Source organism: Sturnus vulgaris, chromosome 11, assembly GCF_052056855.1.
Source record: "Sturnus vulgaris isolate bStuVul1 chromosome 11, bStuVul1.hap1, whole genome shotgun sequence".
Lineage (NCBI taxonomy): Eukaryota > Metazoa > Chordata > Aves > Passeriformes > Sturnidae > Sturnus > Sturnus vulgaris.
Window position 1 is genome coordinate 15,357,084 of NC_142253.1, and position 16,565 is coordinate 15,373,648.

At 42.9% G+C, this 16,565-nt stretch overlaps 1 long non-coding RNA gene across 1 annotated transcript in view; it reads right to left on the reverse strand.

Moving 5' to 3' along the window:
• LOC106849214 (uncharacterized) overlaps positions 1-16,565 on the reverse strand; it is a 39,039-nt gene that overhangs the window by 14,272 nt on the left and 8,202 nt on the right. Inside the window, exons 5-7 of the long non-coding RNA XR_001402588.2 lie at positions 13,663-13,763; positions 9,124-9,178; positions 5,407-5,584 (exon numbers count right to left, since the gene is read on the reverse strand). This is a non-coding gene — a long non-coding RNA (uncharacterized LOC106849214). The remainder of the gene's footprint in view (positions 1-5,406; positions 5,585-9,123; positions 9,179-13,662; positions 13,764-16,565) is intronic.

Here is a 16,565-nt window from a genome sequence, read left to right on the forward strand (position 1 = left end):
TTCAGACCTGACAATTTCTGTATTTCTAGTTTAAATTAGAGTAGAATCAATGGGAGTTTTGCAAAGATAAGTTAAAGGCAAAGCTTACATGGCACAGTGTTCAATCTGCCTGGGAAGACAAGGTTTAGCCTTACAAGAGTCATTAAGGTTAATGGAATCTATACTGATGTGACGGGGAGATGCTCTATTTTCATTACACCAGAAAGCAGCTCTGATTCACTGTGCTTAGAGCTAATTGACAGTTTCCAAATCACATGGCAGTAATTGTTTAGAGTTTTAGAAAGGGAGTATATTGTTTTCACTGCTGGTTTACTTGATACATTTATCCACTTAATCCCTGTCACTTAATTTTCTTTGATAAGTGAAAATAAAAAATAATTTAACCGGAGTATCCTTTGACACTTACTTTTCAGCTAAGAAACTGGTTTGCTTTTCAACCAGGAATTCAGGTCAGGGGAAGAGCTTGAACACAGCTGCCTCTTCCTTCTGAGAATGATCAGCCAGCTCACCTAGCCCTTTGATTTAGTTTGTACAAATCTGAAGCATGTTCAGAAAACTGAAAGATGCGTTCAGAGTGCCACAAGCCTTCTTACAAACAAAACCACAGCACTCACTCAGCCTCCTGCACATCTGACTCATCTCCTCTACCTCCTCGTCCTGCTCCTCAGAGCCCAGCTCCCAGCAGTCTCTGTTTGCTGTGCTCCCATCCCTGCTCTCCTTGAAGGAGTCTGGTGCTGCCTTGCTGAGCTTTGGAACACCCTGCACACACAGCAGAACCCATTCTGAGCAGCTCTTCAAGCAAGGACAGCCTGATGGGGCACTTGGAGGAGGGGGTGGGTGAAAAGCACCCCAAGAGCCCGTGTGGATGAGGTTGGTGAGAGAAGAGCTCAGGAACAAGCCCAGCTTCCATGGGGTGTGGGACCAGGAGGGCTTTTGTCCAGTCACTCCCTGCCTGGGCAGGGCAGCAGCTCCAGGAGAACACGGGGCAGTGCTGCTCAGTAGGTCTCTAACAAACTTCAAACCCCGGCAGTTTGAAACCATTCTGCCAAGAACTATTCTCCTTCAAGCCTCCCAGCTTCTGCCAGGCTCAGGCAGGACATTTTGCAGCGTGGTCCTGCCTGCAGCTTTCCACACAGAGCCCAGAAATGCTTCCAGCAGCCTGTCCCTTTGGAAAGCTCTCCCAGACAGGCACATCCAGAGTTGGCTCGAAGTGCCCTGCTCCATGGAGGTTTGCTAATGTGATCTGGAGATCGTGCTGACAGCATTCTCTTGCTGAGGGATTGCCTCATCAGGGTGGGCTGGTCCAGGGGCTTCCACAGGGACACACACCTAATGAAGTGCACTTTCTGCAAGAGAAGCACAGGGCAGGCATTCACCTCCAGAACAAATGGCCAGGTGATTACAGAAATAAAAGACAGAATAAAAGAAAGGAAGGGAAGAAAGGAAGAAAAAAAAATCTATTTATACATTAATAGCCCTGAGTGACAGAGAATAAGACTGAGCTAGTTTGGCAAGGCTGTGGTAGGTATGTGAACATCCCTAATACAGAAAGCAATATTTAAAAAATATATAGACACTACCATCTATAGAGTCAAGTATATTTATTTATCTAGTACAAAATCAGGTTCTCCTGTGAAACAGAATTAATTCTGCATGAACTAAATAAAGAGCAAATATGTTGTAAGCTCTCTGAGTAACCCTGGCTACTTCATGGTATGTAAAAGTGACCATTCTGATACTTGATGTCTTTTATAAACTTCTGCTATTGAGGATGGCAGCATGTGATGTTACCCCTGCTGAATTAGGTATTTCATGCTGTAATAAATCCCTTCTAGAGTCAGCTTGTCTAAATCGAAAGACAAAGGTGTAAAATCAAGTGCATACAGTCAGGTCTGTTAGCTACTGCCCTATATGTCTAGGGTGAAATATTAAGAAAACACTAAATTGTCAGATACTGGAAGTTAAAAAATGAACACAGTACCATGGCCAAGGCACCAAATTCAGTGAGAGCTGCTGAAGGTGATTAGTTTAGGGGGAGACATTAGACTCAATTCTACAAAAAAGACAGCCCAGAAGGTGTTCCAGTAGCATCTGTAATGGCAGTGAAGCAGTTAAGAGAAGCAGTGCTGAAGAACAAAGTTAATTCTGCTTCTAAATCTGTGAGTTAAGGGGTTGTCTGTTTGCACAAGAGGTCTCGGAAGCATCTGTACACACTTCCTCCAGCTACTGCTTTATGAATCCTGCAATTTTCTCTCCACATGAGGCTGCAAACCTCTGTAATTCACAGTCTTTCCCTGCATGTGCGAGTTCAGCAACTTCTCCTCTCTTAGAGTGAGTGATGGAATTTGCCAGGGAAATTCAGCACAGAATTGCTTCTTCCAAACACAGGCATTTTCAGATTCCGTTTTAAAGCAGTAATGGAGATGGTAGCAGGCCCAAATCATTTCAGGACTTTACAAAATCAATATCTTGTGGCCACATTCCCACAGCTGCAGTTTGACTGTATGTCCCTGGCCAAGGCTGTCCTTTAACGCTGAGTTGTTTGTTGTTTTAGGATGCCTGAATCAATGAATCTTTCAGAAGGCTCTAATGTATGAAACTTTTAAAAATGTAAACTCATTTGGTTTCAGTGCCCAGCACTGACAATAACTTCCTTCCTCTGACAATGGTTCTCACATAATCTTTTATCTGAGTCACTTAACAAAGAACAGGGTGATTAAACACATCCTCTGTATCTCCCACCACATCACATCTCTCAGCTGAGATTACTCAGTCAGGCATTATTGTACTGCCCTAAGCAGGCAGTACTGAAAGGTATTTCACACTGTCAGGTTGCTTCTTTTTTAATACAAACTTTTATTGTTATGTAAATGGAGCATTTGTTTACCCTTCCCTAACACATTTTCCTTCCTGTTCCCATTTAGTTGAGCGCTGCCAATTTTAGTTGTGGCTGGTTTTAAAATGTTGAAATATCTGGTATCTGTCAGCAAAACTCCCACTGGTTACAGAAATCATTATTTGGTCTGGTTGAAATGGTGGTGTTGGGTCATAGGTTGGACTCAACGATCTCAGAGGTCTTTTCCAGCCTAATTGATTTTGTGATTTCTGTGAGGTTTCAATCAGTGCTGTTCTCTGCCTTCCTAGGGTTCCAGGTATAACCTGTACATTTACAGAAGCTTTTGGGGTCTTTGATTCTGTCCTACACTAAAATACAGCCACCTGCTGGCAATTAGACCTGTCAATAATTACTGGAGCTGAGTGAAATGGGGAGATGTAAACAGAGGTTTGTAGCCACCTCCTCTGTCACAGCAAAGCAACACGAGTGGCAGTGCCCTCCTGTCAGGAATCAGCTGTTTCACTCGGTTTCATGGCTGGCTGACCCCAGGCTCTGCTCCCAGAGCTGCAGAGGGCTCCCCAACTGGGTGATCCCCACAGGAGCAGTTCAAGATATATAAACACAGCTGTTTGCAAGTGCTGCACACAGGAGGGAAAACTGGAATTCAGATTCTTCTCATGTGTACTCTCAGCACAGCCCTCCCAGTCACCAGCAGGGCTAACCTGAGTGCTCTAATTTCAGATGGAAAGGTAAGAACAGCTCCAAATCATGATTTCTTGTCAACTGAAACACAGCTTTGAGCTAACTGCTCAATGGTAGATTTAAATTCAAAAAGTGAAGCCATGGCCAGACCCTTCACCTTTAGGAGTGATTCTGTCAGGGGTTAAACAAATCTGCTGGTAAAAGAAATAGCTGCAGATTTTCATACTGTTTTGCCAGCTACTCAGGGGTTTACTGGAGCTGTCCAATGCCCAGATACAAACAAGAGACTTTGCATCGTTCATCTTTTTTCCCAATGACTTTTCTCTCTCTCTCTCTGGCCCAAGATTTGTTAATCCTGTGTTGCTCAACACATGTGTGAGATCTGCAGTGGCTGCTGAGCATTTCAGCAGCTCATTCTCCTCCCAAACCATGTAAAGCTTTCCAAGCTTGAGCAATTCTCAAAATTCATCTCAGGTCTGGCTGAACACAATGTGTCACATTTTCATTCTGACACCAGCAGATGCCTGGCCCTGTTACACCACCAGCTGAAACTGCTTTTCTGAGTAAAGTTTCACTCTGCATTTCCACAGGTGAAGACCCAAGGAGATTCTTAGAGTGCAAATACGTAAGTTAAGAGTCTACAGGCAGCCTCTGATGGGTTTTGCACAGCTCCAGCAGGCCCTGATGTTTAATGTTGTCACTGTCATCACCCAAAAGAACTTGCATTGCAAATTACAGCTAATCCAATGCAAATGCAGAGTGCGTGCATGGATCATGTCTCATGTTTGTAAGCAAAATACAGACTGCAGGGACTTCTATAACCTTGGGCAAAAAGTGTGTGCATGACATGCTGCACCTGCCTCTGAGGCAATGGCCATGATCTAACTCAGCAATCTGAACTGGGCATTGTGAGCACTGTGGGAAGGAGCAAAACTCCTTTTTGTGTGAAGCTCTTCCATAAATCCTCTTCGATTCCATCCTCTGGGAAGGGAGTACCTCCAAGACAATTTGCTTACACTGCTCTGTCAGCAAGACTCTCCAGTGTGGTTATGGAAATTTCAACTTCCAATCAATAAAACAGGAGTAAGACCTGCTTATCTTTGGAAAAGAAGGAACTAAAAAGCAAATCGTACTGTACTCAACTAAATAAAGGTATTTGTGTTGGATCTCATGTAAATGCCAGCAGCAACAACAAATGGGCACAGAAATAAAGGAGGTGAGCATTTTTATAATTTCTTAAGCTATTTCTGATACACTACACTGATACTTTTGCTGACAACTTCTCTAACAGGCTGAGAAAAAGATGACTGAAACCCCACAGTGACAGCTGAGACATCAGAGTTGGCACAATTTGGTTGATGAAGGTTGCAAGGCTACATCATGCATCTGACTCATGGTCTGTAATCCTTCCTATGCATGTAAGGAAATTCTTTGGGGCTTTCTCCCAGCACAGCTCACCTGTGCAGCCACAAAACACAGGAAGCAGTGACTCAAACTGGCACCATTTTAGAGAGAAGGATGTATGTACTGAAAAGGCAATCAGATAATCAGTGTGAAAACGACTCCTGTAAGACTTTCAATCAATTCTATCTACCCTTTTCCTCTAATCATACTGGCCTTTGTTTAAAACTCTTTCTTCCCAGAATGTACAGCTTCTACACAAGATAAATACTTACCTTTCCTTGTATCCACCCTCTAAAATACATTACACCAATTAATAACAGGCCATTTGCCCCTCTAACCATGCAAAGAACAATTTTATAGTAGCTTTAAACCTAAGTTTTGGGGAAAACCTGGAATGTTTACACCAAATTCTGCAAAAAATCGTCTGTATATTTAGTGCTACCTCTTGAACAGCTCATCCAAACCTGAAAATGCAGGTAACTGGAGAATCTTCTCAGCCTGGAAAGCAGCAACCACACTCCTGGAAGGCTCAGATTCCTGCATGGTGGGACTTGCATCAGCTTTGCTTGGGTTCACTGATGGAGCCCAGTCAGGCAGGTCCCAAGAGTTTTGGTTATTGTTTCATTCCTGTTTCAAGGCTGGCTGAGATTTTTAAAACAAGGAAACAATGAAGAGGACACATTTAGATGCAAATACTTGCATTCATATATACATTTGCACGTTTGTACAAAAGCAGTTGTTTCCTGCATGAAATCAAAGCCTTGTAAACAGATATTGAATATTATCATAGGGAGAAATACTTCAAAGGAAAGCTTACAAACACAGCTGATGTCAGTTGAAATTGATATTCAACACCTAGGAGATGTTATTTTTCAGGTAGTGTTGAGAAAGAAATTCCATCTCCTTTAAACAAAAGGTTTAAACCACTCCTCATCAGAAAACCTGCACTAAGAAACATTCAGCATGAGTATTTTTAGACCCAAGCACTTTGACCCTCCCTCCCTAACTGATATGCAATTCCTGTGGATTAATAGCCACCATAAATGAAAGAGGACCATATAGGGTCTGCAGGCAGCTAATGCTCCATATGTACTTCCCCCCCTCTCCTCTGTAGCCCTCTCTGCTTTGAACACGGTTTTTGTTCCTGCTCTGTGAGCCTTTGGCACCAAAGCATTGCTGTACAGTTGTTCACTGAGCTTGGCATGGCCACACTGATTATATTAAACCTCTTACAATTTACAAAGTGTTTGGACTCATTTGGTCTATCCATTTCTGCTGCCCAACAAAAGAACTGAGGAGAATTAAACAATTTTTTAAAACAAATAGGACTTGACAGCAGAGACACAGATTTTTGTGAATGGCAAAAGGTGCCTAATTAAGAGCTCTAGGGATGATGAGCCTTTCATTTCTCTAATGAAAAGGAGCTCTGTAGCTTCCAAGTGCTATCCAGCTCCAGCAGAATGGATCTCTTCTCCAGGGAGAAAAAGACAATTAATTTTTCCTTTTCACTTAGTTACTGTTACTCCTTCGGCCTTCTGTGTGAAACTTGGGTAAAAGCTTTCAGGTGACAGTAATTTTCAAATGCTCAAAGGTACCTGGAACGGATGTTTTCAATTTCCAGGCAGCACAGAGTGACATTTCTAAAATAAAACTTGCTCACCACGTCCCCTACCGACTTGCCTTAAATACCTGGTATTTTTCTCAAAAAAAAGCAAAAGACCCCAGTTCTTTACTGTGTGTGTTCTCATCATAATGGCAACACCAGGGCTGGATATAAATAAATCTGATTATCCAAGAACACTGGTTTTCCTACTCTCTTTCATAATAAAAATATACAGAACTTAAAATAAAAAGTTAACAGGCAGGGTTGCATCAACTCTTGCACTATGAGGAAACCAGCACGGAGGTGGTTTCAACAATAAAGCTTGCTCTGAACACGGCTGCTCACGGAATGTCCCCCAAGGGGAAAGGACAGGGTGTTTCCACATCTGATTACTCCTTGTAGGATTAAACCGGGCTTGCTTAATCCTCACCCGCAGTGTGCCTCTGCCTACAAAGCCCATTTGAGTCATTTAGAGGATGCTAAAACCGAAGAAAGAGCCCTTAAAGCAGCAGCTTTACTTGTTGTGTTTTGTGGGGTTTTGTTTTGTTCTGTTTTTCAAATAAAGAAACTGGTGCCTGTGTAAACTGGGGAGGGCTTGGGGATGCTCTGGCCCACAGTCCCAGTCCTGTGCAGCTGCAATTACTGTGTTTGTGGGGGGCTTTGGGCAGGTGCCAGGAAGAAGCCAAACTGCTGAGTTTCCACAGTCTTTGCAGTACTTAAACTTTCTGGAAATTGCAATAACACCAGCATCCAAATCGACCCCGTGGTCTGCAGAAAGAATTTTATTGTACTCTTGCTTGAGCAGCAGAACCCTGGGGACAATATTATTTACAGTGTCTGGATGAGGCTGGACTGTTTCTTAGCCCAAGAGAGCACTTTGATGTGCCTTCCTCAAGTTATTCATACCCTTTTTGAAGAGGCTGCTCTTTAATCCTCCATCATTCCTTGTGATACTCTGTTGTCTCAATTATTTTGCTCTGAAATGAGATTAATGCATAACAGCAGGACCCCCCTTGTGTCCTGAAGGTTCTTTGGATCAATGAGGTGCCTCTGGCACTGTTTCCCCAGGAACAGCCCTGCAGGAACCCACAGCAACACCTCCAGTGTGGCTGCACCCACGCTAAACCAGATGTGGCCGAGGAAACCTGGAGCAGAGTTTAAAATGCTTTCATTCCTCAGAAATCCATGATTTAGTGACAATTTGGGACAGTCCCACATCTTCAGCAGCATCCGAGTTCGACTTTCCTACAAGGAAAGGACCTTGCTCTGATGTAAATCCTTGTGAAAAAGCATCCCAAAGAGCCCGGTGGCCACCGTGGCAGCAACAGCCAGCCAGCCTCAGGCAGGGGACAAACAGGGCAGAGCCTGATGCAGAATATTTTTGTGCTACGGACACCTCAGTCCATGCAGGTGATAACTATGGGCAGCCATAGCAAAGGGGCCTCCCAAAAAAACCCCTCCTACACCTCTCCAGAGAGCCTGGCATGGTCAGCACACACCGTGCCTGGGCTTTCAGTCTGACCTTATTCATCAGCCAAGAGACAAATGTCTCACTTGTGCCTAACACTGAGAAGCAAGGAATAAAAGCAAGTGGGAGAAAAAAGCATTTCCCCCCGATTTAGGCAGCACAGCTGCTGAGGCTGCAAACCCAAGCACAGAGAGGACACACATGGAAGCTCAGAGAGAGTCTGTGCACAATGGTGGATGCTCTGCATCCAAATAGGCACAGAATGGCAACTTCTGACAGCAATGCTCTCCTCTCAGAGCCCAGGTCATAGAAAACAGAGTATAGCTCAGTACCCACCTACTTATAAAGTATTAGAGGCAATGAACTTAAACAAAGCATCTTGTTTTTCCTGGCAAACAAACAGGAAAGTCATTTTAACTAAAGTGGCTTAAGTGAAACATGAGGAGCTGCTGCCAGCAATCCAATTTGGACTTTGCTTTTTTTCTTTTAGTTCATAACCTTTTGAATGTACCCACTCACTGAGGATAACTTTCTGCTGAGTGGGACTGTTTATTCCACCAGCAGTCTTTAAAGTTCAGTGGGGAAATTTTCTCTTTCTTCCCATTCTCTCTAAGATAAAAATAGTCAGATGGGTGGAAATTTTATAAAAAGGAAGAGGACAGGTTTGCTTACTCAGGTACTTACTCACTCCCCAATCTGAGTTATCCTACACATACCATTGTTACCAAAAATTAAAGACAAAGGAACCTCCTTGTAATTCCATTCAGCATATAAATTCGTACTTAACTGGATAGAAACAGTGGCAAATTAATTATATCACCCCAAAAAATTCACAAAGCTTAAGAATTTTCATTTTGTGAGCTCAGAATAGAATCACAGAATGATTTGTGTTGTAAAAGGCCTTAAAGACAATCTAGTTCCAATCCCTTTGCCATGGGCAGGGATCCCACTCACACATCTGCTTGGACTGAGGGTAAATAGAACTCAGAACTGCATTTCTAAAGTACAGCCTGACAACTGATGTTCCAAACCTTCCCAGAAAAGGCTAATTTTGAAGATCTCAGTAAATATGTACACTGTTAGGAATTTATTAGCAAGAAATAAACCAACCTGACTGTGTAGCCCAAGAATCCATTTCTTTCATGTCTTGGCTCTGAAACGTGGTCTGCAAAATAAAAATTATAGCCAGATTTTAATCTAGACATGTAAATATTTGCACTTTTAAGTAGTGATTTGGAATTTTTGTAAAAGCCTCCAAAGTAAAAAAGCTGGCTATAATTTTAGATAGTATTATTATAAGAATTCCTCATGCTGCTCTCAGAATACCAAAACCAAACTCAATTTGAAGTCCATCTTGAAGAATTTCAAAGTGTATTGAATGTTAAAAAATGGAAGCTTGAAAAGCTTGATTATGCTGAAAAGGATTTTACTTGAGAGCGAGTAAAGCCATGGTCCATGGGGAAAATGAGGAGCAACCTCAACTCCCTCCTTTCAGGTTTCAGAGTATTCATCTCCAGTTGTGCTATCTGGAAATATTGATGAGACCTGCCAGTTTTTCAAATCTTTCATTGGTTAATCTCTGCTCTAACATAGAACAGATATTTTTGCATATTTTGGCAAAGAGTTGACTCATGTTTCAGTACTGATGACTCAATTCATGTTTCTCAGGCTGATTTAAATTGAAATCCCCAAGTTCTGTTTTGATTTTCAAAGGATTTTTTTCAAGACTAAGTCCAAAGGTTGTAAGCCAACACCATTTTCCAAACCATACAAATCACCCAGACCTTTTCTCCTTTAATTCCTGTGCATTCTGCCATCAAGCAACCTCCTCTAAGGAACTCTATGGAGTACCCTGGAACTTTTGAGCCTGAGGAGTTGTGGATGCATTCTGTGAACAATACATGGCAAGGTCTGACTTCTGTCTCTGAAGTAACCAGAACCTTTTAACTCTGGAAAGAATGAGCTTTAAAAAAGAAAGAGAAATCCCACAGCTCGCAGGTCATATAGGCAGGGACTAGCAGGTGCTCCCAGGAAAACCCAAAAATGACAAAAGGGAAAAAAAAAAACCCAGTGCAAAAAAAAACCCCAAACAACCTATTTGGTTTCTTCCAATATCACAGTGTTTACTTTAGGCTCAGCAGGAGTCTTGAGTCAAAATTAGAAGAGAAATCTCTTAGAACTTGTTTTTATGTTAAGCAGGTTACCTTTTCCTTCTTTATTCTCCCACACAGTCATTTGTAGATTTAAGACCACAGAAAGCTCTCAAAAGGCTGCAGAGTAATAGTTACTATTTATTTTCTTCTAACTGAAACTAAAGATTATGGCCTTGCCTCCAAGGGCAGCATTTTCTTTAGTTTTATATCCACACCCATTTGAACAATCGGCTTTCCAAACAATATTTCACTGAATTACAGGCCCTGAGTAATGCTGGAGTAAAATGAATGATTGTTAAACACTGGGCAGTGTTTTATTTTCTCCCTGGATTGCAGACATTGCTCACATGAGGGATTGTTTCAGATCTCCAGCTTCTGAGCTTGTCTGTCCACTCTTACCCCTGACAGATACCACATCCTCTGTGTTTACTCTCACAGTGAAAAACTTTGTGCAATACCATAAATCTGGGGATAGATCACCGTGCAGTTATTCACAAGGTCTGTGTTATGTGTGGGGTGTTGTAATGGTAAAAAGGAGTTGTACTGTTGCATTTGTTTTGTGCAGACATTTCATTATAGGCAGCCTTATACAAGGGCCTCTCAGAATCTTTGTTTCTTGAGTGAATAAAATCCAGGCTTCTTCATCTTTCCAGACCCTCCTTTAAGATATTTGCAGACTGTGGCATTCAGCCTCACACACAGAGGTAGAAATTGGGCATCCAGAGGGTCTGAGCATCGAGGACCACAGCCTGTGGCTCAGGAGGTTGTGACACGAAGATATATTTCATCCATCAGCTTTATTTCAGCATTCAGAAGGAGGAGCTGCTCTTGAAATGGAAAGCAAAAGTGCTTTTCCTTTAATTCTTTTCCAGGCATGGTTACACACACTCACACACAGAGGGCTGCAGGCAGAGCAGCAGTTGGAACTTCTCCCTGCACACATCAAAGCAGGGATTGAGGAAGCAGCTGATCATGACAGTAAATGGAGCAGATTGTCAAGGAAAACAAATATTTTGGACATTTCTAAAGCAGTACTTCATTCTGCATAGTCCTTGTTTGCTCCTTGCCCTTCTGTCCTGCTGTGTCAGAACATAAAACTTCCTCCAGCTCTCACCAAAACTTCAGAATCTTTATCAAAACCCAAACTTCCCCTCCAAGGCTTTTTCCTTTTCTCTGGAACTGTCATTTGTCATGAAAAGCAGAAAGCACCCAGCAAAGTCTGCAGTTCTGTAGGAACTCCCTTTCCCAGTGGAAAGAGCAGGTTTGAGCTGATCTTAAGCAATGCTTTTCTCTTGGCAGGGATCTGATATGCTATAAACTTACATTACTTGGGCTGCATTTCTGTCAATAGGAAGAGAGGAGAAAACGTTCTTCATGGCCACAGTTATCTTTTTCTGGGTAGAATTTCCAGAGCACAATCCACTTCTGAGTGCTCATCTCTTTAATGGATGTGTAGGGTTGCCCCATCCTAAGGGACCTTGATCTGTTCAGCACAGTCCAATCTCTCCAATCTGAGAAAGCAGTCGATTTTATGGTAAAATATAGAAGTGCAAAAATCTGAGGTGATGATATTTTATGCTTGTTCATGCTCCACTACTGACAGACTGAAACAGCAAAGGCAAAATCTTCCTTTGCAGATCACCCATCCTACAAATCAGGTGCAGCACCTACCTACAAAGTCCAGCAACATCCGTCTCCAAATGCATCTTGGGAACTAAGAAATGTGGTATTTTTCTCCTTTTTGTGCTATTTTTGTCTTCTAATATGCAAAGGAACTCTCCAGATCTCGCTTCTAGCACTGCAACAAGCAGTGAATGGATAAACAGAGCAGGAAACACCCCAAATGCAGCCCCAGTTCCACAGGCTTGACAGCCCAGAGGGGATCTGTAGGGATCATTTCATGCCTTGATGCAGTGATGAACCTTTGAATGTTGACAATTAGTTGCAAACCTCATTAAAAATTGGTCAATTCTTTAAGAACAGAAGGGTAGTGCCAGCTCCTGCCCCAGGTGTTTGGGCTGTGGGTGCTCCCCAGCAGCAGGGCTGGGTGCTGTGGTCTCACTGGTTCTCTCACTCTTTGTAGGGACAGGAAACCTCCCAGAAAACTGCCTCTCACTCAGCTCTGGGTTTGCTCAGCTCCTGCTGCAGCAGAATATAGCCCCAACCCCAGACACCAGCACAGTCTGGAGATACAAACAACTTAGAGTCTTAGCAGTGCTCACCAGGATTCCTATTTCTACTGCAGGAAGAATTATGGACTACATTTTGTACAGCAGTTAATCTAAGAATGCAATTCTGAATAACCTGATTTTGTATTTAAATAAACCAGCATTCTCCCTGCCAGTGATTCTTCTCCAATATAATGTAAATAACACTTTACACATTTCATTTTTATGGTCTCTCTGATTGTATCTTATACTTCCCTACAACAGCAGAAATTATTCATAAATAATAATACATTTTCTCAGTAAAAGGAGAACATTTATATTATTTTTTTCTTCCACTCTTTCAAACACCTTTACATTGTGTGACAATTACCCATTCACTGGACTCCTGCTGCTGGAACAATTTTATGATTTTATTTCCCTGGTCTCAGGCTCAGAGGGAAAGAAAGCCAGTGCAACATACAGAGATCTGTGAACTCACTTCTGCCAGTAGCCAGTAAAGACAAGAACCCTGTGCAAGGGGAATTGTGCCAACACAGGCTCCTTCCTAGGGAATGCTGAATGCACAGAGCAGCACAATTTCAGAAATTACTTTCCTGGCATTTCCACACAGAAACTATCTCCTTTCCATAGGCCATTATTGTGAATAATTATGAAATCTGAGGCAACTCTGAGCAGACCACACCTGAAAAGACTCTCTATCCCTTATATTCTATATGAGGACAGTGCCCAGGAATGTTCAGAGACAGATGTCACACAGAGGCCCCGAGTGTGGCAACATCAGGTGGCAGCTTCAGCACATCTAATTCTGTGTGAGCCAATGTCTTAGAGTTGCATGCAATTTTTTGTGCTAAAAAGCATAAAATGAACACAAAATTAGAAAGCACTGTGCTGTTAGTCCTCACCTCAGTAATCATTAACTTCTTTAAAATGCCCTAACAGCAAACAGACAGCATTCAATTTTAAGTGACCACACATTTTCCTATCAATGTACATAATGTTTTAAGAAGATATTACATTACAGCATGATAATAAATTGTGCTGAACGCTCCTCTTATCACTGCACAGAAATGCTTGCATGGATGCAAAAAAAAAAAACAAAAAAAAAACAGACTTGAAAGCCAAAGCTTAACTACTGCAGGCAGGAGTGGAGAAGCCTGTAAGAATTCATAATAGAGGGACGTGGGAGACTCCAGGGCAGCCCAGCCTCCCAGGCAAGATGGAGAAATGGAATTTACCTGGCAGAAAATGGACACGTGGTGACCTTACAAAACACTTTGCTGACTCTTGGTGAGCCTCAAGTCAGCAGTGCTCAGAGAGCTGGGTCTCACCTAAGTGGTGGGTCCTGACAGCATGTGCCAAATCCTCAAGATAAAGAGTTTTCTTTCCTCTCCATCTCTTGCTGCAGCAGCACCCCTCCAGCAGAAGAAAGCTAAAAAAAAAAGGAAAAAAAAAGAAAACATGCTATGCTATTAGTGTAGCTACAGAGACATTTATAAACCAGCACAGAAAAGGGAGCTGCTTTTGAAGCCTGTTGTCTCTTGCAGTCCTGCCAAGAATTGGAATCCGAAAACGCTGATCATATTTTTTCCACAAAGAAACCCCCCACTTGCCCCAGGCTCAGTGTCTTTCAAGGAAACCAAAATTTTCTACTGCCAATAACAGAGCTTACACCTAAAAATCAGAAGGGAAAAAGAAAAAAGGTTTTTTGGTCATGTGATGGACAACTTCACAGCACAAACCAAGCCCAAAGGAAAAGCTGCCTGCGTGGAAGGTCATCACTTTTCAGAAGGAACTGGGGCCGGTTTCAGGTGCTGTGCAGGAGTACAGACCAACCCCTGCAGCTCTTCCAGCTGTGTCCCTGCCCGGAGAAGCACCACGAGCTGCCTCCCACCCTGCCTGGCTGTGCTTGGTCCTCCCCGTGCACCTGTAAAGGCTGAACAAGGCAAAGGGACCAGGGCGTTAAAACAACTCCAGCAGCAGCTGGGCTGGATAAAAGCATGGAGGATGTTCTCACTTAGCTCAGGGTAAATCAGCAAAGCCTGCTCTGACTGAGTCTGTCGGGGTGAACAAGGCTGGAATCAAGCTGACAACGATTAGGACTCTCTCGCTATTTTTCTCCTCTGCTCCAGTTGTTTGTTCCCCGCCTGCTCCCTGCTTTTGACATGGCAAAAAATGTATTTGTTCACAGTCTCATGAATCCTTTCTTCTGAGCTTTCCTTGAAATGTTCAGATTTCAGATGGCCATGGGGCTTTGCCTTTAGATTTCTAGGTCCTTGGGGCAGAAACAATGTCAAATCAGTGTGCAGCACCGTGAATGCTAATGAGGCCACAGTGACTGTACACACAGTTAACACAGCTCTTCTAATCCACATCCTTTAAGCACTCTGTAATCCAAACTGCCAAGAATCAAGGGCAGAAGGAGCAGGGATGTCTTGCTCCTTCCATTAGATTTTACAGCTAACAGGGTGCTTTTTCTGGTGTACTGCAGCACATCCAGCTCGTGCCCAGTAATCAAGAGATCTTTCTTCCCTTGTGCAACACATCTTAAATCACTGGCTTCAGTCAGTTCCAATGTGCCACTCCCTGGAAAAAGTTAATAAGACTCCATAAAAACGTTGTATTATTACAACTTCTGGCAGTGACCCATCTATACCAATCACCTCAATACAGGATTTTTGGCAGGTGTTTACACTTAGTTCTCCACTTAAACAGCTCTTTTATTAAGAGTTCACATGTAGTTGCTTGGCATTTCACTTGTGCAAGGATGAACTTGGAACAGACACCTGCTGTCACAGTGGGTGCTGGGCTCAGAGCAGACACAGGGATGGCAGCACCCAGAAATCCCATCCTCCCACCCCAAAGGATGGAGAGCAGGAGATGGTCAGTGGAGCCACATCCCAACCTGACACCATGACTTCAGGCAGGCACCATGGGCAATCCTTCACTGAACACCCCAGGATTTTGGGAGGGGCAGCTGAAGATTGTGTTGCTCAGGAGCCTTCCAGCCTCCCACAGGGCTGAAGCTGAGTGCTCCTGTGCTGCTGAGGTGACCTTTTCTGCTGCCCCGAGTTCATCCTCACAGTTTCGAATGTTAGCACTTTAATATCAGAATCGAACATGAGCCAGCAGTTCAAAGGTGAAAAGCATTTTACAACAGAATGAAAATTGTAACAGTGTTCAGGAGACTCAAAATGATTCATTTCCCAAGGGGAAATTATTGGTATTCCCTTTCCAGAAACTCTGCTGGTATCAGTGTCATTAAAAAGAGGGTGTGGGAAGACAGATAAATAAAGTCTTATAAAGAAAATATGTTCTAACTAGTGGTTATCACCACACTTAATAATTAGGGTACTAATTAAGAGGATAAGTAACACACAGCTATTAGCGTCTAGTAATTTGTGGTTTTTTTCTCTAGATAATAACAAGCTAAAAAGAAAATAAAAAGACCTGAATTCATTTCACCATTCACCCTGTCCACCATGAAAACCTATTACACATATTAAAAATGAGTGCTACAAAGCAACAATTTCAGATTCTGCATATAACTCAGTGTTTAAACATGTGGCTTTTTCCATGAACAGACTTTGATGATATCTAATGGGGTTATCTTTACATGCACAAGTCAACTCCTTAAACCATCCAGCCTTAACTCTGGCACACCAGAGATGCACACACAGATGATCCAGAGCTGGGCAGCACAATGCTGCCATAGGAAGGAGAAAGCACTGGGAAATTCTTTCTGAGAGCAAGGCAAACATTTTTCAGGGCAGTGCTCTCATAGGTGAGACAACTGGATTTAAATATCTGAAGCTGAATCAGACAGGGAATGAGGCTGAGTTGTTCCATGTCCCTGCCAGGCTGTGCTCAAGGATGATTTCCCCCATGATTTACAGCCTTTCTGTCTGACACAGGATTTCCCTGTCTTCCTCCTCAAACCATGGCCCTGCAAGTGCTGTAAGAAGCAGAGAGCAGTGCCCAGGCCCAGCTGTGTTAAGGCTGGAGGTGGGGGTGATCTCCTGGCAGGACACAGCAGAGGCTGCCCTGCCCCTGCCTTGTGGCTCTGTTTGTGCACTGGGAGCCTCAGTGGTCATCAGATATCAAAAACTGGTAAAGAGCTGAGTTACATTCTCTCTGTTGGCTTTTAACACAAATCTTTGTGTGAGTAGATTAATACTCTCAGATAAGAATATCCATACAACTCCATTAGCTACAACAAATCAATAATGTAAAA